The 25,315-nt window shown below is 41.9% G+C and overlaps 1 protein-coding gene and 1 non-coding gene across 2 annotated transcripts in view; one reads left to right on the plus strand and one right to left on the minus strand.

Annotated features, from left to right (window-relative positions):
• Positions 1–25,315, minus strand: part of LOC145390263 (uncharacterized) — a 355,704-nt gene that overhangs the window by 269,002 nt on the left and 61,387 nt on the right. The gene's annotated exons all lie outside the window — the stretch shown is intronic.
• On the plus strand, positions 21,382–21,500 carry LOC145390531 (5S ribosomal RNA). The gene has a single exon (XR_013895677.1). It is a non-coding gene; the product is annotated as a 5S ribosomal RNA (ribosomal RNA).

Below are 25,315 nucleotides of genomic sequence, written 5' to 3' on the forward strand. Positions count from 1 at the left end.
AAAATCCGAACTTTTCCCCCCCTGTAATTTGAACCTGGCACGCGGCGCAGACCAGCTGTGTTTTGGTGCGTAGTTCCACTGACGTCCGCTAGAGTGCCCCTGCATCCTCCCCATTTCCAGCCCGTACTTCATTGTGAGTGCACGCTCGTCACCATGGCCTCCCACATGCTTGCTTTTGTGGTGGTGCCCTACCTCCTGCAGGCTCTGCTGTTCCTCTCCTGCCTCTTCTTCGTGTGTGTGATGATGGTCCTGTTGATCAAGAAGAGGGAACGAGTGGTTCTGACTCTGGAGAAAAAGAGGGAGATAGTGGACAAGGTGGACGCAGGATGGTCGACGTCACGCATCCTCTGTGAATTCAACCTGGCCCGCTCTACACTGTTTGATATCAAGAAATCCCACGACACACTTACCCAGTACACGGCTGACTTCACATTGACGACCAAATGCAACATGGAGAGGAAGGTTATGTACCCTCCCAGGTTTGCAGACATCGACCACTCCATGCTGATTTGGTATCATTAACAATGTGCTGCTGGTGTGCTGGTGCGTGGTAGGGATCTGAAGGCTGCTACTGAGAAGTTTGCAAGGCTCCACGACGCCCCAGACCTCAAAGCATCCGAGGGTTGGCTCTTGGCTTTCAAGTTAGGGCATGGACTTACCAACCGTAAGGCCCATGGTGAAGCTCTGGAGGCCAACAAGGAGGGAGTAGAGGAGTTTCGGCAGAAGATGAAGGGCTTGATCGACAGGGAGGGCTTCACTCTCGGTCAAGTCTACAACGTTCACGAAACTGGTCTATTCTATTGCTTGCTGCCAACAAACACTCTAGCCGAGGAGACGGAGAAGTGTGTACCTGGCGGCAAGCTCTCCAAGAAACAGATATCTGCTTTGTGTTGTGCCAATCCTAACGGCATGCACCGGCTCAAGCCCATTATTGTTGGACGTGCAGAGCAGCCTCGGTGTCTTCATGGGGTGATGGATGTCCTTCTTGTCATGTGGTACCATTCTGTGAAGGTTTGGTTCACAGCCAAGATCTTCAGACTGGTTTCACCGGCACTTCGTCAAGGAGGTCCTCCATTACCAGAAGAACACACTGGGAATCCCGCACGACCAGGTAAAGGCCCTCCTTCTTCTGGACAATGCACCTGAGCATCCGTCCAACAAGGAGTTGGTGGCTGAGAATGGCCGCATTAGGTGCATGTTTCTGTCACCTAATACGATTGCTCTCATCCAACCAATGGACCAAGGAGTGATCGTGGCAACGAAGAAGCTGTACCATTGGAAGTTACTGAACAAGGTGATGATTGTTCTCGAGGACGAGGACGAGCGCAGAGAAGGACGGGACACGCGAGGCCAGCGGACTTTGGCAAACCTTCGCCATGACATCAAGTCTGCCATCTACATCTGGGCCAGTGCATGGAAAGGAGCCTCTGTCAAAACTCTGGAAAGTGGTTGGTCTCGTCTGCTTCTCGAAGCCAATGTGGTGCACGATTTTCTAGGTTTTGACGTGCATGACTTCCAAGCACGTCTTTGTGTGGCTGGCGACGATGTTGATGTGGACAAAATGCGTGAGTGGTTGGATGACGACGAGGGTGATCCTGGGTATCAGATCATGTCTGATATCGAGATCGCATCTTCAGTTGCAGGTAGAAGTACCCAGCTTGAAGATTCCCACAAGGAAAGCAACAACGATGCAGACCCCTCTCACCGTGCCACTACTCCAGCCATCCCCATGCTGAGCGCACTCCGGAAGCACGTAGAGTTCATTCTGGACTACCTTGAACATCCGGACTGCAACAGGGAGATGGGGTCCTTGGGACTTGCGGAGGAAGTGCGTGCTTTCAGGCAGCGCATCATCAATTGCCAGAATCGTTGTTCCTAGCGTCATTCAACGATTGACAGTTTTTTCAGGCCCGTTACCCCCACCGTGCCCAGCCCTGGCTCTCACACTGCTGCCCCCCCAAGACAGGCCTTCCACCTTCTAACCACAGCCCAGCACATCAGCCACGGTGGTCGCCACTACGTGAGTTTGCGCCTGTCTTCAGAGTCGTCTGCAGTAGGTAGTTCATCACCACGTCCCAGCGATGCGCCCCTAGGCCACCTGCCTCACCTACTCTCGGACTCTGACAGTGAATAAACAGCAAGAACTCGCCACCAGACCACTTGGGAATTTACAGTGTTGTGCAGTGTAAAGAACAGTGCACAGTGTTAAGAAATCAGAAATCAGAGTGCAAAGACTTAAGTGTAGAGTGCAACACTGGTTACATGAGAGTACTGAACAGTACAATTGAGCGCAAGTGAGAAAAGAATGCTCAGTGTTAAGAAATTAGAGTCCAGAGTGCAAAGACTCAAGTGCAGAGTGCAACACTGGTTACAGGAAAGTTAAATAGAGCGCAAATGGGAAAAGAATGTGCAGCGTTAAGAAATTTGAATTCAGGGTGCAAATGACTAAGTGCCATGCAAGACTTGATTACTGTAAGTGCTTCAGGTGCACCTTTTTACTGTCAGAGTCTGAGAGGGGGCGGATTATTCATCGAGATGGCCACGGACTTGTAAGTACCCGGACTGTTTAATAGTGTACTGTATTTTCCATACTCACCTCCAAAACCTCATTCTCTGGCTCCTTTGCATTTATTTCACTCTTTTATGTCCCTTCTTGGTGTGAATAGGGTCTTAAATAGGTGCTATGCAAGTCCGGTAGGGAGTTATGTAGGTGTTTTTCTAAGTTAGGCTGGGTTAGGGTCCATAAGTACCAGTCCAGGAGGCAGGAGCCCAATATCCGGACGGGCCCAATTTCCGGACATGTCTTTGGCTGAATTACGTCAGATATTAAACAAATTACTGTATATATATATTTATATACTGTATAAATATATATATACCTGTATAGTGATCACTCTATTATCCTGATGCTCTGCATCCAACATGCTCCATATCCAGCACGTTTGGCCTTGGCTCTATTAAACCTCTCGCGCACCACAAGTTTTCAGTAAGTTTTGGTTCCATGCACAGAACTAAAACTTCACTCAAGCTGGCTCCGCTCGCACAGCAAGGAAAAAAATTCTATGGTTCAATTTACCCTTGGAAAGTGTTATATTGTTATAAATTGCTTCCCACAATCTTCGTTGATGTTTATACTATCAGATAAGAAAAAAAAAAACATAAAACAGATGAATAAATGTACAGAAATGATGCCAGAATAAACCTTATTTTCGTGAAAACTAGCTTCTCATAACTTCCCAACATCACCATGAAAAATTTTTCCCGTGGCGCACAGTTACAAAGGACATGTCTACGTGCAGAATTTCATGATCTTTCATATGAGAATTTTTCATGTTGATATTTTCAATAGTTTTTGAGTAAATAAAACAAACTACGAAAATCGCATAAAAACATATGATTTGTTTATTATTTCGTATGTTATTAGTGACACTGTAACAAACATATATGTAAATTCTATCTAGCTTTGTAGCCCAAAAGTTAAGGAAGGCCATGATATAATTCACAGTGTTATAACCCTTATTGTTATTGAGAAAATGAATTTTGAAAAGTTATGATGGGTTGCGCGTGGTGACAGCACCTACGCTCCGGCATGTAGGATGAGTATGTTCGTCTTTCGTAACTTTTCCCCAATTATTTGCACACATAGGTTACTTTGCTTTACTAAAGTTTGCATAAGAAATCATCAGCATGATCAAGATTTCTTCAGATTTTTCTATGCAGTCTATACGAGTATAATGACTGACAGAACAGCAATGAAATGCACCACATTTTCCCTTTGAGAAATACATACACACACATTTTATACCTTACAATACAATAGTATAAAAACTAGACAATTAAGCTGGTTACTCACATCCTCTAGTAGTGTTACAGTGTTTCTTGAGAGGAGATGGAGTTGCAGAGAGAAGGACAGGTACGATCACAGCCTGTGTGTATTTACCTAATTGTGATATACAATTGTGAGGTGAGAAGACAGGAAGAAATCAGTAGGATAGAAGTTGTGGAAGCAATGAAGAAAGTAAAATCAGGGAAAGCCCCAGGAATTGATGGAGTGTGTGGTGAAATGCTGAAGCATGGGGGAGAGATAGTAGTAGAATGGATGTGGAAGATGTGCAGATTGGCCTGGGAGGAAGGTAGAGTCCCGGAGGATTGGAAGTCAGGTATAATTATTCCCTTGTACAAAGGAAAAGGGGAAAAAGAAGTGTGTGGTAATCATAGGGGCATTTGTCTTCTTAGTATAACAGGAAAAGTGTATGGTAGGATACTTATTGACAGAGTTAGAGAAAGAACAGATAAATTAGTTGGAGAAGAATAGGGAGGCTTTAGGAAGGGAAGAGGTTGTGTAGATCAGATATTTAGTCTTAGATCTTTAGTGGAAAAGTTTCTAGAGAAGGGAAAGAAGTTGTATGCAGCTTTCATGAATTTGGAGAAAGCATATGACAGGGTGCATAGACAAGGATTGTGGAAAGTGTTAAGAATATATGGAGTAGATGGGAAGTTGTTGAATGCTGTGAAGACTATGTATGATGGTGCGAAGGCTGCAGTGCGTGTGGATGGTGAACTAAGTGAATTTTTCTCTTTGAAAGTTGGGTTGAAACAGGGATGTGTCATGTCTCCATGGTTGTTCAATCTGTACATGGATGGGGTAATAAAAGAGGTACAAGGTAGGGTACTGGATGTTGGAGTGGCCCTGGTGAGAGAGGATAGTGTTTGGAAACTCCCTGTACTGTTGTTTGCATATGATACTGTGTTGTTGAGTGAAGACGAAGGGGAGCTGCAAGGCCTGGTGGATGAGTTTGGGAGAGTGTGTAAGAAACGGAATCTAAAGGTGAATGTAGTGGTCTTTGAGAGAGGTGAAGTCAGTGAATGTACAGCGAGGTTGGATGGTAAGGAATTGGAAAATGTGAGTACGTTTAAGTACTTGGGTAGTGTGATGAGTAAGAATGGAGGTTTGGAGGGTGAAGTGCTTGAAAGGGTACAGCAGGGAAGAAAGGACGCCGGTTCTTTGAAAGCAGTGATAAGAAACAGAGAAGTGAGCATGAAAGTGAAAAAGTTACTACATGACAGTATTGTGATACCAACTCTAACGTATGGAAGTGAAGCTTGGACGTTGTTGGAAGGACACAAGTCAAGAGTTAGAGCAGTGGAAATGAGTTATTTAAGAGGAGCCTGTGGAGTCACATGGAGAGACAGGCTGACGAATGAGGGTATAAAGGAGTGTTGTGGTGTGGATGTGATAAGAAGCGTTAAGAGGAACACACTGAGGTGGTTTGGCCATGTGGAGAGGATGGAGGGTGAAAGACTGATGAGGAGAGTGTATGTGAGTGAGGTGGAGGGGGGAAAAGGGAGGGGGAGGCCGAGGATGAGAGGGAGGGATGGGGTGGAGAGGTATATGAGAGAGGGGGGTGTGAGTTGGGAGCAGGGCAGTGAAATGGCGGGGGACAGGGCGACTTGGAGGCGATTTGTTTGTGGCCACCCCAAACAGGATTGAGGCGTCTGGCAATAGATAGATAGATAGATATACAGGAAATGAGCTATGCTTGTGGGCTCTTGTCTCTGTTTCTCAATAAGTCAAATTTAGCCTTAAACTCGTTCAAGTTTTTAGACAGGACGATCTCTTTGTCCAGGCTATTCCACAGGTCTATACATCTAAAAGGAAAACTATATTTCTTGATATCCTTCAAGCAGCTTGGTTTCTTCAGTTTCATTCAGTGTCCTCTTGTTGCTCTCTTATCCCATACAAACAGATCTTCTTTGTCAATTTTGTCTACTCCCACAATGGTCCTGAACACTGCAATCATGTCTCCTCTCTTTCTCCTTTCTTCTAAGGAAGGCAAATCCAGCTTTTCCAGCCTCTCTCTGTACGACTGATCTGCCAGACTGGGGACCATTTTGGTTGCTGTTCTTTGTATTCTCTCAATCTTGTTTATATCTTTCTTTTTGTGTGGGGACCTCACTACTGCTGCATATTCTAACCTGGGGCAAATCATGGCCACTATCAATTTTTTCATCATCTCCTCATCCATATAATGAAAGGCTACTCTTATATTTGTCAGGAGTTTATAAGTCTTTCTAACTGCCTTGTTAATGTGTTTTTCAGGTGACAAACTGTCCTGGACTAGCACTCTCAAATCTTTCTCTTCTCTCGCTTTTGTGATTGGTTCATTACCCATCAAATAATTCAATGATGGCCTCTTGGTACTTTTACCCATTTCCAAAATTTTACACCAAATTTCATTTCCCACATCTGACTCCAATCGTGTATCCTATCCAGATCCTCCTGCAGCATTTTACAATCCTCCTCAACCTCTACCTTCCTCAAGATCTTTGCATCATCAGCAAACAGACTTGCATAACTGTTCACTCCATCTACCATATCATTTACATAAATCAGGAACATTACTGGTGCCAATACCAAGCCCTGTGGGACTCCACTTGTTACTTTCCTCCATCCATACATCCTATCCTTTGTTACTGTCCTCATTTGTCTGTCACTCAAAAAGTCTCACATCCATTCCAGGAGGTTCCACTTCAGTCCTCCTATATGCTCTAGTTTCCACATTAGTCTCTTGCGAGGTACCTTGTCGAAGGCCTTCTCCAAATCTAAATACACACAATCCACCCAACCATCTCTCTCCTGTAGCACGTCAATCGCTCTTAAGTAAAAACTCAACAAGTTGAAAACACGTGACCTTCCACTTCTAAATCCAAACTGACTATCAGCCAAAATATTCATCTCTTTCAGATATTTTATCCATCTATAAACTGTGAATCTTATCCGCCAGTTGTTTTCTGCATTCCTTCAGTACCCAATTAGAGATTCCATCTGGTCCAGGGGCTTTCCTTACATCTTGCATTTCCAGTAATTTATACACTTCCTGTACTTCCACTTTTATATCTTTCATCACTACATTTCAAGTCACTCTTGCCCCTTCCACAAACTCCTTTTCATTTGTGAAAACTGATTGGAAACATTTGTTCATTATTTCTGCTTGCATTGCTGCATCTTTATAGACCTCTCCTTCTACTTTCAGTTTGGTGATTCCTTCCTTTTGTTTCAATTTGCCATTGACAAATCTATAAAACAGTTTGGGTTCATCCTTACATTTGTCTATTATACCTTTATCAAAATTCCATTCTTCCTCTCTACGTATTCTTGTGTATTCATTTCTAGTTCTCTTACATTCCTCCTTTGTTCTGTTGTTACCTCTCTTTCTCCAATTGTTCCATGCCGTGTCTCTCTCTTTTTTTGCTATCATACACCTTCTATTAAACCACTCCTTTTTCCTGTTTTCTTTCCCCCTTACTCTTGGCACAAATTTTTCCACTCCTGAATTATAGAAGCCTAGAAAAATATCCCACTTCTGTATCTCTCTTGATTCTCTGAATTTTCTCCAATCTGCATTTTTGAAAAATTTTCTCAAACCTGTAAAGTCTGCTCTCCCAAAGTTGTATCTTCCCTGCCTATAAAACTTCGTCTCCTGGCTCCACGTTCCCTGTTATCATCTGGAACTCAATGACCACATGATCACTTTTTCCAACAGGACACAGATATTCCAATGGTTCTATTACATCGGGTTCTTTGGTAAACAGTAAATCTAGTCTTGCTGGTGTGTCCTTAACTTGGAACCGTGTCTCTTCTTTGACCCATTGCGTCATCACATTGTTCATTGTTATATTTAATAATGTAGTGCCCCACGAATCTTCGCTGCCTCCTGAGTTCCATTCCTTCCAGTTCACCTCTTTACAATTAAAGTCACCCACTAAAATTATGTTGTTGCTTTTCTCAATCATTTTCTATAAATAACTAGCCATGTCTGACAACATTTCCTAGTATTCATCATCACTCCATGCTCTTGTCTTAGGGAGAACATAAACTACTGCCATATCTCTATTGCTATTCTCTCCAATTTCTAATTTTATATTTATCACTTTGACCCTGCCTTCTCCCATTTCCACGGTATCTACGTTTATGTTGTTCTTCACTGCTATCATCACTCCTCCTCCTATTTTTCCTTTTATTGTGTCTCTTCTCCACAGTTTGCATTTACCATCTCCCATTTGAACATCAATATCTTCTCTTAATTTGGTCTCCACAAAGCACATAACATCAGGTTCATGTACCCTCAAAAAATCGTTGATTTCTCGCCTTGCCGATATTAAACCATCAACATTAGTATATGCCACCTTCCAATTATTTTTGATATTTTTTATACCCTCTTTTCTCCTCCTCTCCACTGGTATCACTTCCTTAATTTCTGATCCATGACTCTCCAATAAAACACTGTCTTCTCTTCCTCCGTTCTCTGGTCGTTTTTTACCTTTGCTTCCTTTACTAACTCCTTTATTTTAGCTCTTTCTTCCTCATTTGCATCTCTCCTCATCCATCCTTATGCATCAAAGACTCAGTTTTTGCACCTATCAACCCGACAAAATCTTCAACAGGTATATCCACTAATGTTTAACAATATTCAGCTTAATCCTGCATCAACCTTGAACATGCCTGGGGTTTCATTTACTCAGGACTTATCTTAGAAAGGTCATATTACAGTACATCTCTTGTAAAATCTGCTTCCAAGAGATTGGGTATGCTAAGCCGACTCTGTTCCTTCTTTACCCCTGCACAATTGTTGACTCTATACAGAGAGTTTTATCCGCCCCTGCGTGGAGTACAACTCTCATGTGTGGGGAGGCTCCCCACATACAGCTCTTCTCAATAGGGTGGAGTCAAAGGCTTTTCATCTCATTAACTCTCCTCCTCTTACTGACTTCCTTCAACCTCTGTCTCTTCGCCACACTGTTGCATCTTTATCTCTTTTCTATCGCTACTTCATTGGTCACTGCTCCTCTGAACTGTCTGCATGCATTCCTCCACCTCTATGACGTGGGCTTGCACCCGTCTAGCAGCAAATTCTCATCCCTTTTCTGTCCAAATCTCTAATGCAAGAGTTAACTGTTACTCCCAGTCCTTCATTTATGCAACAGGTCAACTCAGGAACTGTCTTCCTCTGTCTGTACAGTTACCTCTCAACTAACACGAGTTTAAAAAACGCGTTTTTGTTTTAACACGAGCAAATATTTAAGGAGGTATGTTTAACTAACAAGGGTTTCTCAATTTAACGCGACTTTACACGTACGTGATGGTTTCAAATTAGCCGCACACGCCTTGGACAGTCCGGAGCTGATAGACCATGTGTGGCAGTTTATGCATAAATACAATTTTTTATTTGTCTGTTGTTTAAACTGGTTTTATTCGAACTATAATATTCAAAAATGAAGTTTGGTCCCATTCTGAGCAATTTGGCTCATTTTCGGACAAAATTTGGCCAGAAAAGTGATGGTAGATCTAAATTGTTACAACTTAATGCTGCAGAACAGAAGAAAACCACTCAGACCAAGATAGAGCAGTTCTTTATGAAGAAGACACAAAAATGTTATCTTCATCACCAGTAGCACGGGAGTCAGAGGAAGAGGAAGAGGAAGGACTGCAGAGCGAGGAGGGACAACAAATTTAGGGTGGGGAGTGGCGGGAGGTGGGGTAGAGGGGTAAGGAGGGACAGCAGCAGACAACGAGTGATCCATAGATGAAGTGAGGCTGTGTTGTTATTGTTTGTGACCTACTTACTGTAATGAAAATGTTGCTTTTACTGTAGTGTTTTTACGACACACTAATGCATTAACCCCTAAACCGCGGGCTTGTTTTGCTTTGACTTGCATGTCCCGCGGGCATATTCGCGCTCCGACAGACTCTCTAAAAATATTTGCCAAAAATCAGTTATTAGTCCTAGAATATTAAAATTAAATATGCATATGGCACATACCTTCAGTTTTCTCCTGAGATGTTTGTTGAGCCTTCGTCGAGTACCATAGGACTTGTGGAGACCTATGAAGTTGGGTAACGAAGTCTCCACTTTACACTTCCCGACAACCTGTAATATGATTACCACGGCCTGATATTATCACTAGAAACACTATTCTAAGATTCTCAAATAGTTTGGAATCCATACTCCAAAAAAAAAAAACACTGTGAAAGCAATGAAAATTATGAGCGCGTATGACCTTCCCACTTGCGATCATTCACTGCTGTTGTTCTGTCATTTATAATTCATAAAAACACTCACACTTTATATTTCTATTACTATATAACACTTATATATACCTACAGTCGTTATCCATAAGTTTCCTTCAGTAATAGTAGTTTATTGTCACTGTAGGCATTCAATTTCTCTTTCAATAAAAATACATAGCATTCACTTTCTCGTCCTGTATACGAGTGTTGAGAGTGAATCTGTCACTTTCACCTTCACTTTCATAACTCATAGTATTCATACATGCTAGAGTGAAACTTTCACCATTACTCCTAGTATATATATACTCGTATTCTTATATTACTACTCATTTACATTTCTATTTACATTCTCTATTTTATTTACATTTCTATTTTATTTGCACTGTGTTATGCACTGTCACTTGCAGTACCTTATAAAACTATTTTCCACTGTTCAGTTATATTTACATTCATTGCTTTCACTTGCCGTTTACACATTATTTACATTTCCACTTGCACTGATTTACTCACCAGAAAGATCGTAGTCACTGTCTATAATTTTCATTGACAAATTAGCCAGTTCACGTTCCACAGCAGTCACTTAGCCCTTTACCCCTTTCCACACGAGGTTTAGTAGGGGGTAGAGGTCATAAGGCCCTTTGCATGGGGCTAAAAAGCGGCGGAATTGAACAGGCACGAATCCGACGTGCTTTCACCTTGAATGACAACAGTAAACTGAATACAGTGTGGTGGCCTGCCTAGGGGGAGTGCAATGCTGCCAATGTCAGCCTGGTGACAGCTGCTAATATTTATGCTATAAAATGATTGGCAGGAAATCTAGACAATACATAAATTAGGTAATTCCAAGTGAATGTAAATATCACTTAGGCTTCTCCCTTCCTTTTTTATATATATTTTTATTATGAGACTAGATTATACGGCATATTTTAAGGGGAAATAAACAGCGAAAATTAGCGAACGAGTGCACGTGAGGTGTTGTCAGGTGATAATTATCCAATTCCAGGTGTATGGCACTCTTACGTACCTTATTTCTTTTTTGTATATATTATTTGGTATAAGAATAGGGCATAGGGCTTATTTCAATGGATGAAATCAGTGGAAAATTCCAGGAAAGATTTACTTAGCGTAGCAAGGCCGGGCAGGCGAGAGGAGAGGGTAATGGAGGGGAGGTAGGGAGGGGAGTCAAGAACAGGGAGAAATGGCTAAATTGTCAACAATGGATGGGAGTACAGATGAGATTAGGAGTGCTGACTAGTGTTGGACATTGGCAGTACTGATAGGTGATACAAGCCACCACTTGAAAGCCCAGGCGAATTCCAAATAACACAGAATCACAAAAGTGACACCCCGCGGTATGATCCCTTGCTCCCAAGCGTCACGAAAGTGACGCCCCGCGGTTAAGGGGCTAATAATGTTGAGGAACTTTCAAGATGCCGTGAATGAAGCAGATCTGAAAGAGAATCCAAGTAAAAAAACGAAAACAGTATGTATTTGGGGAGAAGTGAACAACACTTCGGCCCAACTAGGGCTAAAATGTTGTTTATTTCTCCCCAGATATACTGTTTTTGTTATTTTACGTGGATTTTCCTTTTAATTAATATTGTTGCTTTTAAGTTTAGAGTAGCATAACTCCCCAAATGGGTAGACTTTCCCAGAGTCCGGGAACGTAACCCCCAGTATTACCATTGTTTCCTATGGGAAAATCATGTTTAAAAAATGCGTTTTTAACCAACGCGACCTCTCCAGGAACCTAACCCTCGCGTTATTTGAGAGGTTACTGTATTTCCTGCTTCCTATGATCTCCAGTCTTTCAAACGCAGTGTGTCCAGGCATCTCGAAATGATTGGATCTTGAATTTGGTTCTCTCTTGTATTTTGTTTTTCTTTTGGAAGGAACAGTTTTGCAGGCTCGTTGCCTTTGGTTACTTCTTCCTTTAAAAAAAAAAAAAACTTCCTTCTCTGATAATATGTGTGTGTGTGTGTGTTTGCGATGTGATTTACTGCTGTACGCTTTCATCAGTGATGGAGATGGTTGTGGTGGTGGTTGTGATGAAGATGGTTGTGGTGGTGATGGCTGTGATGAAGATGGTTGTGGTGGTGATGGTTGTGGTGAACATGGTTGTGGTGGTGGTGCTGCTGCTGATGATGCTGACTTATATGCAGGGGGAATGAAGTCTGAAGAGGACAGTGACTTTCCTGATTTGGCAGGGGAAGATGATACGGAAATATCTTGGATAGGTGGTGAGATGCGGGCAGGTTGGAGTGTGGTGAGAGTGTAGGGCAACTGTGGGAGGAAAGAGGTCAGTGTTTGCGGTAGGGGGGTCGAAGAGAGGTGGCAATAATGCGGCTCAGTCTCGAAGGTCAGGGTAGTTCTAGTGGTGGCAGGCGTGACACAAGTGGTGGTAGGACTGGTGGCAGTGATGGCAGTGGTGTCGGGAGTCATAGGGCTGATGGCAGGGATGGTGGTTGTCACAAAATTGATGGCAGAGGTGACAATTGTCCTAGGAGTGATGGCAGTAGTGACAGGAGTAGTTACACTGGTGGTGGCAGTGGTGAAAGGAGTGGTAGTAGTGATGGTGCTACTACTGTCTGTTGTGCTAATCGCCGCGGCCTTGACTACAGCTTTGTACTTATCTCCCTTGGGGACAGATTTAGCCCTCGCTTTCCTGCTCCTCACTCTCTCCTCCTCAACATATTCACTTTCTGTTTCATTTTCAAGTACTCTTTCTCACATAAGCCCTTGTGAGGCATTTTTAAGTATAGTGTAAAACAGGAGGGGAATGGTAAAAATTGATCAGGAATGTTCAAATCTGGCTTTCTTTGAAAATATAGAAGAAACACTTATAAACCTTCTTCACAAGCGCACTGCACTATATACAACACAATATCACTATCATACACGTAAGGTATGGACAGTACGGTAGTAGGAAACACGGGTTTAAATGGCCGGCCGCACACTCACACACCCTTTGAGGCTGACTGCCGGGAGAACACTGAGCTAAATGTAGGCTGCTTGCCCCTCCGATAAGCTCCCGGGTATTGCCATATACTGTATTTCCCCTAGACCTGCCCACCCTCAGCTTTGACCCAACCAAATTTGACACAAATACATCCACAGGAAAAGTTTCTACGACCAATTATAGGGAAGTTGCGTCATGCTGTGTCATCGGTTACTCTTAAGATTGCAAGGATTATGACTCACATTGAGTCATCGTGCGCAAAAGGGCTAAATCTTTATCTGTATTTATTTGTCCGTATCTGAACATAAAAGTTCCGACATTGGCTGCTGGGCAGCCTACAAATTAAAAAAAATCAGCTGGGTGGCTGGCCAGCCTCTCTGGCCAAGCACAGGTTAAAGACCGAACCCACAGCTGAGCAAAAATGGCTGTCTGGCTCCCTACCGATTGGTCAAAGTCCCCCGTCTGCCCAGATCACTCGGAAAGTTTCGCCTGCACTCAAGAAATACAGGCCCGTAACCCACATGCTGGGCAAAATGGCTGTCCAGCTCCCTACTGAATGGTCAAAGTCCCCTGGCCGCCTGTATCACTTGGATGCTAACAGCAGTGCCCAAGTGACACACACTCTACCCCAAAACCTGAGCAAAATGGTTGTCCAGCTCCCTATTGAATAACCAAAGTCCCCCGGATGCCCAGATCACTTGGAAAGTTCTGCCAGTGCTTCAGTAATACAGGTCCATAACTCACAAGCTGAGCAAAACGACTGTCGGCTCCCTACCGAATGGTCAAAGTCCCCTGGCTGCCCAGATCAATCGGAAAGTTCTGCCAGCACTCAAGTCATAAAGGCCCGTAACCCACAAGCTGAGCAAAATTACAGTCCAGCTCCCTACCAAATGGTCAAGTCCCCTGGATGCCCTCATCTCTCACCCCTGTCCCTCCTCCATCTCCCTCCAAGCTCGGCACTGCAAGGTGTATCTCCCTTCCCATCCCCCTGCCCTCCCTCCTTGCTTAGTGTGCTGGCTGCCTACCACCACTTACCCCCTTCATTGTCACCAGTGAGTTTTTTATTTTTTGGCAATTTAAATACTGCTGGTCGTATCAAAATTCCTACAACACCATGAGAATGCAAGTGAAATTCTGCATCTCAACATATGCTTAGCTCTTGCATGGTGCAGGCAAAAGTCTGTGCTAGGACGTTGGGAATTATTGGAAGCTATTTTGTACTCATGAACAAGCTTATTCTCATTGCATTTCAGTACTCTTACTCATTAGTTTTGTGTTTTTATCCTCCTCCTCCTCCTCATTATCATCTAAACTATGCTGCCCCATGAGGAGTGTAGTAGCCTGGGGCTAGGGAAGTTGGTCCTGACATTTAAGATGAAAGTGACCAGCCTCACTCATCCCTGAGTGGCATTACGTGAGGAATAAATCCCAACCATCCCTTGGATATAAACCTACACAGACTCAATCCGGCTGGAGTGCCTTAATTACCCACTAAACCACCAGGCGCCATAGTTTCGTTACATGGTTACCACGCAGTGTAGTAAATGGTTTCACGGTTTACACGAAACCAATTGGCTTGTCACTCAGTGTACAGTCACCCGCAGACAGAAGAGGAAAGAAAGAAGGAAAGACCGACAGAAGAGTAGGGAAGTAGGAGAGGAAAGGACAGTCACCCGAGGGCAGCACTACATCGTATAAGTTGTGTTTTTATTAGCTTACCTTACAGTATAAACACCAATGACAATGATGGTATACAATTTATACCAATACAACCAATTTCTGGGGGCAAATTTGGCTGTGGAAATAATTTTCTTTGTGCGTGTGGAAGCAGCCATAGCTTGGTTCTCAGTTCTGTTGGTGCCCCAGAAACATATTGAAAACTTACACTTGCCAAGAGGGTTATAGTTCTTTTTACAACCGTCGTCTTCATTGACTTTTTTTGTGGATGTTTGTTTATGCATTGTTTTCTTGGTGTCTAGCATTATACTGAATAATCCCACATGTGTTTTGATGTCTACATAGCTAAAAGACTGAAGAACACTGCCACAATTAGGAGGGGTACTGTACATTTAGGTTGGGTATTTTTGGATATTTATTGTTTATGCATTGTCTTCTTAATGTCAGGCATTATACTGGATATTCCCATGTTTGTTTTGATATCTGCATAGATGAAAGACTAAAGAACACTGCCACAATCAAGAGGGGTACTGTACATATAGGTAAGGTATTTGCAGATATTTTCTGTTTATCCATTGTTTTCTCAGTGTCTGGCATTATAATGGATATTTCCAGGTGTGTTTTGATGTCTAAAGACAGCTGAAAGACCAGAGAACAATCCCACAAACAGAAGGGGGTACTATGCATGTAGGCCGGGTATAGGAACAGTAGAGGATATTGCTCCATATCTGGATTTCGTCCGTATCTGGATATGCCTTTGGTTCTATTACATCGGATAATCAAGGGATTACTGTACGTATGTGTGTATATATGTACAGTAGAACATATATATATATATATATATATATATATATATATATATGTATACTGTATATATACAAGTAGAACCTCTTTGGTCCGGACCCCTTTGATCCAGATTTCTGTTAATTCGGACAAAATTTAAAAATAATAAGCTGTAAAAATAAGTTGAAAGCAATTCTAAAGTCATTTTCAGTAACGGCGCAGAAAGCGATCGTCATTCGTTAAGTCTCGGATCATGCAAAGTCGCAACATGGGCACCTGTTTAAACACATGCTAGCATTCGTTCCATCTACTAGTTCACCAACCATTTATATTTTTACGCTGTATTTCAAAAGTTAATCCTCCTTACCATGCCCCTTAATGCAAGTGTAGCTTCTGCAATGAATAAAGGTGTAAAAAGGAGGAGTTTGCTTACACAAAAATGGGTCAGAATATTCTGCAGTGTTTAATGATTACTGTAGGTTATTTTTTGTACTTAAATGTGCTTTACTTGTACATCAAACATTAGCTTCTTGCCCATATGGGCGTTATCAATATGCCAAAGATGACAATGTATTTTTTGCCTACATAAGTTTTATTTTTATTCCAAATATTACAGTTAATTAATCTTTTTTTTTTTTTTGCCTACACAGGCCTTAGTCACTTACTACAATTTAAAATGTAGGCTAGTTTCTTGTCATGGCCTTACCTGTAAATTATGCAATACAAAACTATCGTACACGATTAGTTTGGTTATTTTAGTATCCTTTCATCTTTTGAAGTTACATAGGGTTGACATAGGCCAAATATGTTAATAATTAACAAACATACCATATGTAGATAGTTTTTGGTATGAACTGGAGATTACTCTGATGGTCCGGACAATCTGCTAATTCGGACAACCCTTCCCCCCATATAGTCCGAATGAGAGAGGTTCTACTATATATATATATATATATATGGGAGAGACCCACATTACATGCCTGTGTACCAATATATTTGTATGCTCCTGACTGGGAATCGAACCCTGGACCTCTTAGATAGAAGTCAGGCACCGATACCATTCGACCACGGCGTGATAAAAGCTGTGACAACCAGACTTTTTGACGAACCAAGTAAATCCATAATGGAAGGATATATTTCAATCACAACACATGAGGGGCTGTGATATAATCCTAATGTGTTGTGACTGAAATATCCTTCCATAATGGATTTACCTGGTTTGTCAAAAAGTCAGGTTGTCACTGCTTTTATCAAGCTGTGGTCGAGTGGTATTAGTGCCTGACTTCTATCTATGAGGTCCAGAGTTCGATTCCAGTCAGGAACGTACAAATATATATATATATATATATATATATATATATATATATCTATCTATCTATCTATCTATTGCCGGACGCCTCAATCCCGTTTGGGGTGGCCACAAACAAATCGCCTCCAAGTTGCCCTGTCCCCCGCCATTTCACTGCCCTGCTCCCAACTCACACCCCCCTCTCTCACATACCTCTCCACCCCATCCCTCCATCTCATCCTCGGCCTCCCCCTCCCTCTTCCCCCCTCCACCTCACTCACATACACTCTCTTATATATATATATATATACAGAGTCACCTCTCACATAACACAAGAATCAGGTCCCGCTTTATGAAAATTCCGCGTTATACAGCCATATGTTTACATGTTAAAGGCTTTCATGGTACCCAAGCTACCCCTAGCTTCAACTTTTGGGACATTTTCCGGGATTTTTCCCAGGACATTTACCTACCTAAAAATGACTTCAGTATCCACAAACACTGGAGGATTCCTCAACTTGATTTGCTGAGTTTGTGTGTGTTTACAGAGTCGATTGGAACTTGTTCCCTCTCCTGTCCATTGCAGTGCATAACCATGTAACTTTCCATCATAACAAGCGCTGGGTCAGATGAATAGCTGACTTGTTGACTTAGCACTTTTTGGCGATGGCAAAATTACATTCTCCTCTCTCCTTCCGCTTGATCACGTCAAGCTTCTGCTCCTGGGTCAAACTCTTCCGCTGTCTTGCTAAGTCACAGTAGCGCGGCATGGTTAGGCTGAGTCAGGTGGTAAAAAAAAATAAATAAATAAAAAATAAGAGCAAAGTTAACACTCTGAATGTGTGGAGGCAGAGAGCAGGCACAGGAATCAGGGTTGCCAAGTCACATTTTCAAATGTCGCTGTGCTCATGCCTAAAAGTCGTTAAACTGTCACTCTCCATTTTATCAAAAGTCACTCAAGTGGGGTTGGTGGAGGATTAGTGCCCCTCCCTGTAAAACAATTAACTCTAAGCCCTTGGCCACCCTGTTTGCACAATATCGACGAAACAGGTCAATATTAATCAACAGGCCAAACATGGCCAGGGTTCCCTCCATTTTATTTGCTTCACCAAGTTTCTTAAAATGGGAGAACTGTGTGTCGCACTCTACTAAAAGGCTCTGCAGCTTTCCTATGTTTGTTTTTGTTTCTTTGTTTCTCAAGGTCGCACAGTTTTGCAAAGTACACTTGCAAATTTTACAAAATTCATTCCTATCATCTCAAGGGACCTTGAGAAGCCAGTTTTTGTACTTTTCGTCTTTTAGCCATGCCTTTCTAAATTTCTGCGAATATTGTGCCTAGCTCATTTTTAGGTGAATCCAAGCACTTTCTTCTGGGCTTGTAGTAGACTCGTGACTAAGTGCGTCGTGTGCACTGTGTAAGTCTAATACATACTGAAGTTTCGTAAACATGTCCTGTATGGACACTGGTGCCACTTCTTAAGTAAAGTTGAACAGCTTATTTCTATTATATTATCCTCATCACAGATCAGTAACAGAAAATTGGTTCGCATTTTTTTTTTTCCCTAAGTCGTACCAGATGTACTTAGCACTACCATACGTATAAAATCTCATACCTGCATTTTAGTACCTAGCAAAATCGGCATAACCTGTGGCTTGGTCTGGGCAAACCGCCAAGAGGCAAGGAGGATCAAGGGATATGTTACGGGCAGATGCAACATACGCTATGACTAAACCTGCCCGCATTTTGTCTGTTTTTTACCGTGTTTTGACCTGTTCTCTCACGTAATTACTAAATATTCCATAATTTTTGGTCTCAGGCCGCGTTTTCACTATCGTTGCAGCGTAGTACGTTCTTTTAAGACGGGCAATTTCTCTACCCGCGTAATATGTCAAAATCGCGTTTTGACCATATCTTGGACTCACAAAAACAGGGTCATGCTATGACTGTTTCCGCGATCTCTGATCGCTTGTTATGTGAGAGGTGACTGTGTATATATATATATTATATATACAGTATGTATATATATATTATATATAAAATATATATATATATATATATATGTATATATATATATATATGTATATACAGTATATATATACAGTGTATAAATATACATATATATATATATATATATATATACTGTATATGTATATATGCTATGTGGTTGGTGGGGGCGCTCACCATCCACTCACTCGATATAGTGCTGCTTTGGGTGTCTGACCTTCCTTCCTTCCTCTTCCATTTTTCTTTCCTTCATTCGTTCCTCATCCTTCTGCCTACAGGTGACTTTACACTCTCTCTTCTGTCTTTCTTTTCTTTATTCTTTCCTCTTCTTTCTGCCTATGGGTGACTCTACACTATGTAACAAACCAGATGGTCTCCTGTACACCAGGAAACCATTTACTATACTGGGTGGTAACCATATAACCACATTATGGCACCTGGTGGTTTAGTGGGTAATTACGGTGCTCCAATCAAATTGAGCCTGTGTAGGTTATACCCAAGGGGTGGTTGGGGTTTCTTGCTCACGTGATGCCACTCAGGGATGATTGAGGCTGGTCACTCTCATCTTAAATGTCAGGAACAACTTCCCTAGCCCCTGGCTCCTACACTCCTCATGTGGCAACATAAGATTGGATGATGAATGGATGGATATATTCTGTATAGCATATTCAGTAAAGGCATACGGTACCCCGGTTTAACAATGCAACTGGTTACGTAAAAGCCAATCGCTAGGCAGTTCGTATCTTGGGGTAGATTTAACATATAAAGTACAGGGATGCATTTTTGAGCCTTGGGTTTCCCCCACAACCAAGTCCTAAACCCAACCAGATGAGTCCAAAAACAAGTTTATTGCTCACCTAAATAATAATAATAATAATCTGGGCTTTTGTTTCTCAAAAGCGCCAGTTCCTCCTTTGGGAATTCACTAGCGCTCGACACACATACGTTATTTTTAGTTGCAAGAATTGTGACATTTCTCGTACATAATACAAGCTACATCATATATACATGAAAGTGGCAATAATTTAACCCTATAATCATCCGCCATAGTACCTCTCTCCAGGTCATAGCATTTTGAAAAAAGAAAGGCTTTCAGCTGTCTCTTAAAGGATTCAACAGTAGAGACTTGTCTTATGGACAACAGCAATCTGTTATATAATCTAGGGGCTCTACACAAAAGAACGATCAGAGAAGGATGACTGGTGAATGGCTCCTGGCTCATCAAGACACAAGGAATCATCTTCACTGCCTAACATCACACCCGTGCGTGCCAATGGGAGTTTTAACAATTCAGCAAGATACTTTGGTTCACCAAACTTAAGGACCTTGAATGTAATAAGACACAGTTTAAATTCAATTCCAGCCTTTACTCGTAACCAATGCAACTCAATCAGAAACGGGGTAGTTGAGGTTCTCGGGGGGAGACCAAAGATAAGCCGTGCTGCCCTGTTCAACACAGACTGAACTTTTTCCAGTATATATATTATTTGGAAGACCAACCCACAGTGAATTACAACAATCAACACGAGACAAGACCACTCAATGGACCAATGTTAAGAGGCACCGTCTATTCAGGAATTTTCTCACACAGTGCAGATTTCTGATGTGCAAGTTACACCCTCTGACAACTTGATTAATATGTTCTTTGTAAATTAACTTAGAATTAAAATAAATAAACATCCAGATTTCGAACAGAACTGACTAGATGAAGCTGTGACAGCCAATGTTCAAAGCCAGGGCATTGTCAGTGTCATCACCCCTTCTATTTCCTCTGATGATGATGATCTCAGTTTAACCATCATTCAGCTTAAGTTTCCTATTAGCCATCCAAATCTTAATATGAGACATTAGAGATTCAAACTTTGTCTTAGTATCATTGATATCTGCCATCTTAACACAGAGCTGGGTGTCATCAGCATAAAATGACAGGACACATCATGAGCATCAAGCAGAGACGATAAACTACTTGTGTAGATAGTAAATAGAATTGGATCCCAAACTGATCCTTGAGGGACTCCAAATAGAAGGGGAGCAGAATAAGAGCTAGCGTAATCAACGACCACTCTTCGAGATCTGTCGCAGATACGACTTATGGAGCAAAAGGGCACTATCACGAACGCCATAAAAATACAGATCACCCAACAATAGTTTATGATCTACTGTATCAAAAGCTGCAGACAGTTCCAACAGAACTAGGAGAGAGGACATCCCACTACAAGTGTTTGCCACCAAGTCACTCTGAGTCCTTGCTAGTACTGTTTCAGTTGAATGGTATTTTCTGTATGTTGACTGAACAACATGAACAACTCTGCTGTGTTCCAGTAGTGGTATGAGTTGATCGAGTATGGTCCACTCAATAATCTTGGATAAAAAAGACAGGTTAGAGACGGGACAATAATTTGTCATGCTCTCGACATCAAGGCTAGGTTTCTTAATTAGGGGCCTAAGCAAAGCACGTTTCTCAGACTGCACAAAATTACTTTCTAAGAAGCATCTATTTATTATGTTGCAGACAAATTCTGCAGCGTGCACATACACATCAGGCAGTTGTGACATGTTACAGGGATCGAGTGAGCAAAACGTTTTATTAAGTTCTCTGATGTAACGGCCATACCACGTTGAGTACACCGCTTCCCGTCCGATCAGCGAAGTTAAGCAACATTGGGTCTGGTTAGTACTTGGATGGGTGACCGCCTGGGAACACCAGATGCTGTTGGCATCCCTACGTGTCAAGTGGGGTTGGTGGAGGATTAGTGCCCCTCCCTGTAAAACAATTAACTCTAAGCCCTTGGCCACCCCGTCCGGGATACATGGCGTCTGGCAATGAATGAATGAATGATGTAACATTTGACTTTGTTTACATCCAGCGCAGGAAATGTTGAAAGCAAATGATCCCTGGTGCACTGTGGTTGGAAGTCAACTGAGTACGCTTCACTAGAAGAACTGCTGTCTAAATCACTTCTTAGGCGAGCTATCTTACTTGTAAAAAATGAAGCAAAATCAGATGCCAATTGGCATCAGATACAGAAGTTGGTTTAACAATTACATTCCTCCAACCAACCAAATTGTTCACAACTGCAGACAGTTTTTTTTTTTTTATCAGTACCACATGAATCAACTTTATTTTGATAATACCTAGCCTTTTGGGCTTTTACAGTGTGAACAACTGCTCTTCTTCTGAAAACATAATGCAATCGAGTTACTTCAGTCTGCTGCAAGCGCCATTCACGTTCTGCCTTTCTACGCTGTCTACAGCAAAGAATTGATGGATGGACCATACCATGGAAAATTATCACGTACAGTGATTGTTTTAACTATCTCAGGACAATAATGGTCAAAAATTGACCTAAGCTCGTTGCTGTAAATATCAACCAATTCATCAGAAGAAAGATTTGAAGAATAAATGTACAGTACACCCTCATTATCGACGGGGGATAGGTACCTAAGATACCCGTCGATGCCTAAAACCGTCGATACCGATTTTCGTCTGGTCAGGTACCCTTTATTTATATATTTTAATATCCCTTCAATCACTCGTATGTAATATGGAGTTTAGTTTTAGTGTTTCTTAGAAATAAATTAGTTAGGCAATTGAAAAACTGAATATCATAATAAAACTACTTATATTAAGTAAAGAATTATGGAAAAAATAGCATAATCTCTGATGTTGATGCATAGTGGTCGTACACTGGACCTCAACTTGTAATGGCTGCTGTATCATCACTTCTCTCTCCACTTACACCTCACTTCATCTAAAAATAAAAGGCGAAACCAGCAGTTGTAGCCATCCATATGTTTACATAACCGAGTGTGTAAAAAAAAAAAAAAAAAAAAAACGAAAGCAGCAGTGGTGGTCATTCATACGTTCTAATAACTGAGAGTGTGGGGCAAGTGTTACGTTAGATCAGCTGTTCGCACCGATCTTCACAACACACGCCGGTGCTGCTAGCTCATACCAGAGAGACCATGCTCTCCTATTTACTTTCATTCTCAAGATCTTCCTTTCATTCTTGATATTCCATTTCTCCCAGACCTAAATTTTCACGACTGTATGGCAGTTTATGCTATCAAAGATGAATCTTAGCCTAGCTTTCGCTAGGATCTTCTTTTAGAAAAATTCAACTCTCCTTATGCTCGTATATTTCATATTTAATCTCTGCCTAACTTTTGCAAGAAATATCCTTTATTGACAAAAAATCCAACTCATCTTTAACATTATAACAAATGATACAGGAGCATGGGTTTTATCATATGTCCTTCTGCATTACCACACAACAGCACAGACACACGATCTTTTGCTGCTTTAAAGCCTGGCGCACTTTTCTCCTTCTTCGAAATGTACGTTCTTTTAGGCATTTTCTTCCACCACAGGCGTGTTTCGTCCACATTAAACACTTGTTCATGCCTGTACCCTTTCTCCCTTATAAGTTCAGCAAAGTCACGTGGGTACGATTCTCCTGCTATCTGATCTGCTGAAGCTGCTACACCAGTCATCCTAATGTTATGTAGGCCTTACCTTTTCTTAAAATTCTCGAACCAGCCCTTGCTGGCTGCAAATTTCTTTTGCCTATAAGCACCAACATTACTAGGCCTATCACCATCGTCATTACTTTCATCACTATTTTCACCTGCCTCACTTTCATCACCGTTATCTTCACCAACACCACTGCTTTCACCAGCAAACCGAGCGTAGAGTTGTTTTGCTTTGTTTCTGATGAACTGGGAGTCTAGCGGCACGTGTCGACGGTTTAAGTCCTCAATCCAAATATTCAGTGCCTTTTCCACCTTCACCAAGGCATCATCTCTCACATGCATCGTTACTTTAGCCGATCCTGGTGTGCACGAAGCCAGAGCATCTTTAATGTCCTTTTCTCTCCGTTTTATGCCACGAACCTCATTCATGCCATACTCGCGACCAACCGCTGCATAGCTCATTCCACTTCTAAGTTTTTGTAATATTTCGTTCTTTACTTCCAAGGTAAGTATTTTCCTTACTCTCTTAGCTGCCTTATTTCCAGTTGGAGTGTTACAAGGGCGCTTCGGAGCCTTGATGATCGCGAAAGCACGATAGATGTGGCCGAACACGATATGAGAACAACAGACAAACGTGTACTGATGCTGTTGTTTGTTGGGTCGGCGGGAACATGCCACGAGCAGCCAGAGACACCTGGCAGGATGGCGCGCAAACTTGCTAGGAGGTGCCAATACAATTCTTTATTCTTTTATTTTTTTAATAATAATAATTTAACTCCCAGGAGACAAAAAACCGTCGATAATCAAATCCGTCAATAAAAAAAACGTCGATAATGAGGGTGTACTGTAGTTTAAATGCTGATCAATTTCAAGACACATCAACTGGCGGTCAACATTCCTGTAATTTCTGAACCTGATGACCTTTTTATGTGAAAGGGATTTCGGGAAATCAAAACTAAGAGTGATCAGAGCATGATCAGAGAAGAGGGGGTCAAAAGAGTCAACGTCCACATCTGATACGTGCCTGCAACCAACAGGGGACAAGATCAAGTCAAGGACGTGTCCTGAGACATGAGTTGGATTACTCACATGACTGAAAAAATTGTTCTGGGTGATCAACTCAAGGAATTTTGAAGAAAATGGTTTTCACTCTGGACTGTCAACCCAATTGAAATCACCACAAACAAGAAGTCCTCCAAGTTTATGGGAAAACCCTTCAAGAAACTGCCCAAACTCCTCCATAAAACCTCGATCTGTGCCTGGATGACCTGGTCGATAGACAATTGCAATTCTAATGGTATTCTGATGGAAATTTATTAATCCATCTATCTATCTATCTATTACCAGACATCTCAATCCCGTTCGGGGTGGCCACAAACAAATTGCCTCCACGTCGAGAGAGGTGAAAAGATTAGTAAGAGAGAGTAAGAAGAGAGTGGATGAGGAATTTGGAAGGAATTTGAGTGTAAAGTGGAGGGACTGTAAGAAAATGTTCTGGAGAGAAGTGAAAAGAGTAAGACAGGGTGGAAGTGAAGTTAGCAGGGGAGTGAAAGATAAAAATGGTAGATTACTAGTGGAGAAGGGAGAAAAAGTGAGCAGATGGAGAGAACACTTTAAGGAATTGTTGAACGTAGAGGATGGAAGTAATGCGAGTATAAGTGGCTAGGGAATGGCTGGGAGAAGGAGGGAGGTGAGAAGACAGGAAGAAATCAGTAGGATAGAAGTTGTGGAAGCAATGAAGAAAGTTAAATCGGGGAAAGCCCCAGGAATTGATGAAGTGTGTGGTGAAATGCTGAAGCATGAGGGAGAGATAGTAGTAGAATGGATGTGGAAGATGTGCAGATTGGCCTGGGAGGAAGGTAGAGTCCCGGAGGATTGGAAGTCAGGTATAATTATTCCCTTGTACAATGGAAAAGGGGAAAAAGAAGTGTGTGGTAATCATAGGGGCATTTGTCTTCTTAGTATAATAGGAAAAGTGTATGGTAGGATACTTATAGACAGAGTTAGAGAAAGAACAGAGAAATTAGTTGGAGAAGAACAGGGAGGCTTTAGGAAGGGAAG

Source organism: Coenobita brevimanus, chromosome 14 (genome assembly GCF_032717465.1).
Source record: "Coenobita brevimanus isolate Jiangsu-jjx chromosome 14, ASM3271746v2, whole genome shotgun sequence".
In the NCBI taxonomy this organism is placed as follows: Eukaryota; Metazoa; Arthropoda; class Malacostraca; order Decapoda; family Coenobitidae; genus Coenobita; species Coenobita brevimanus.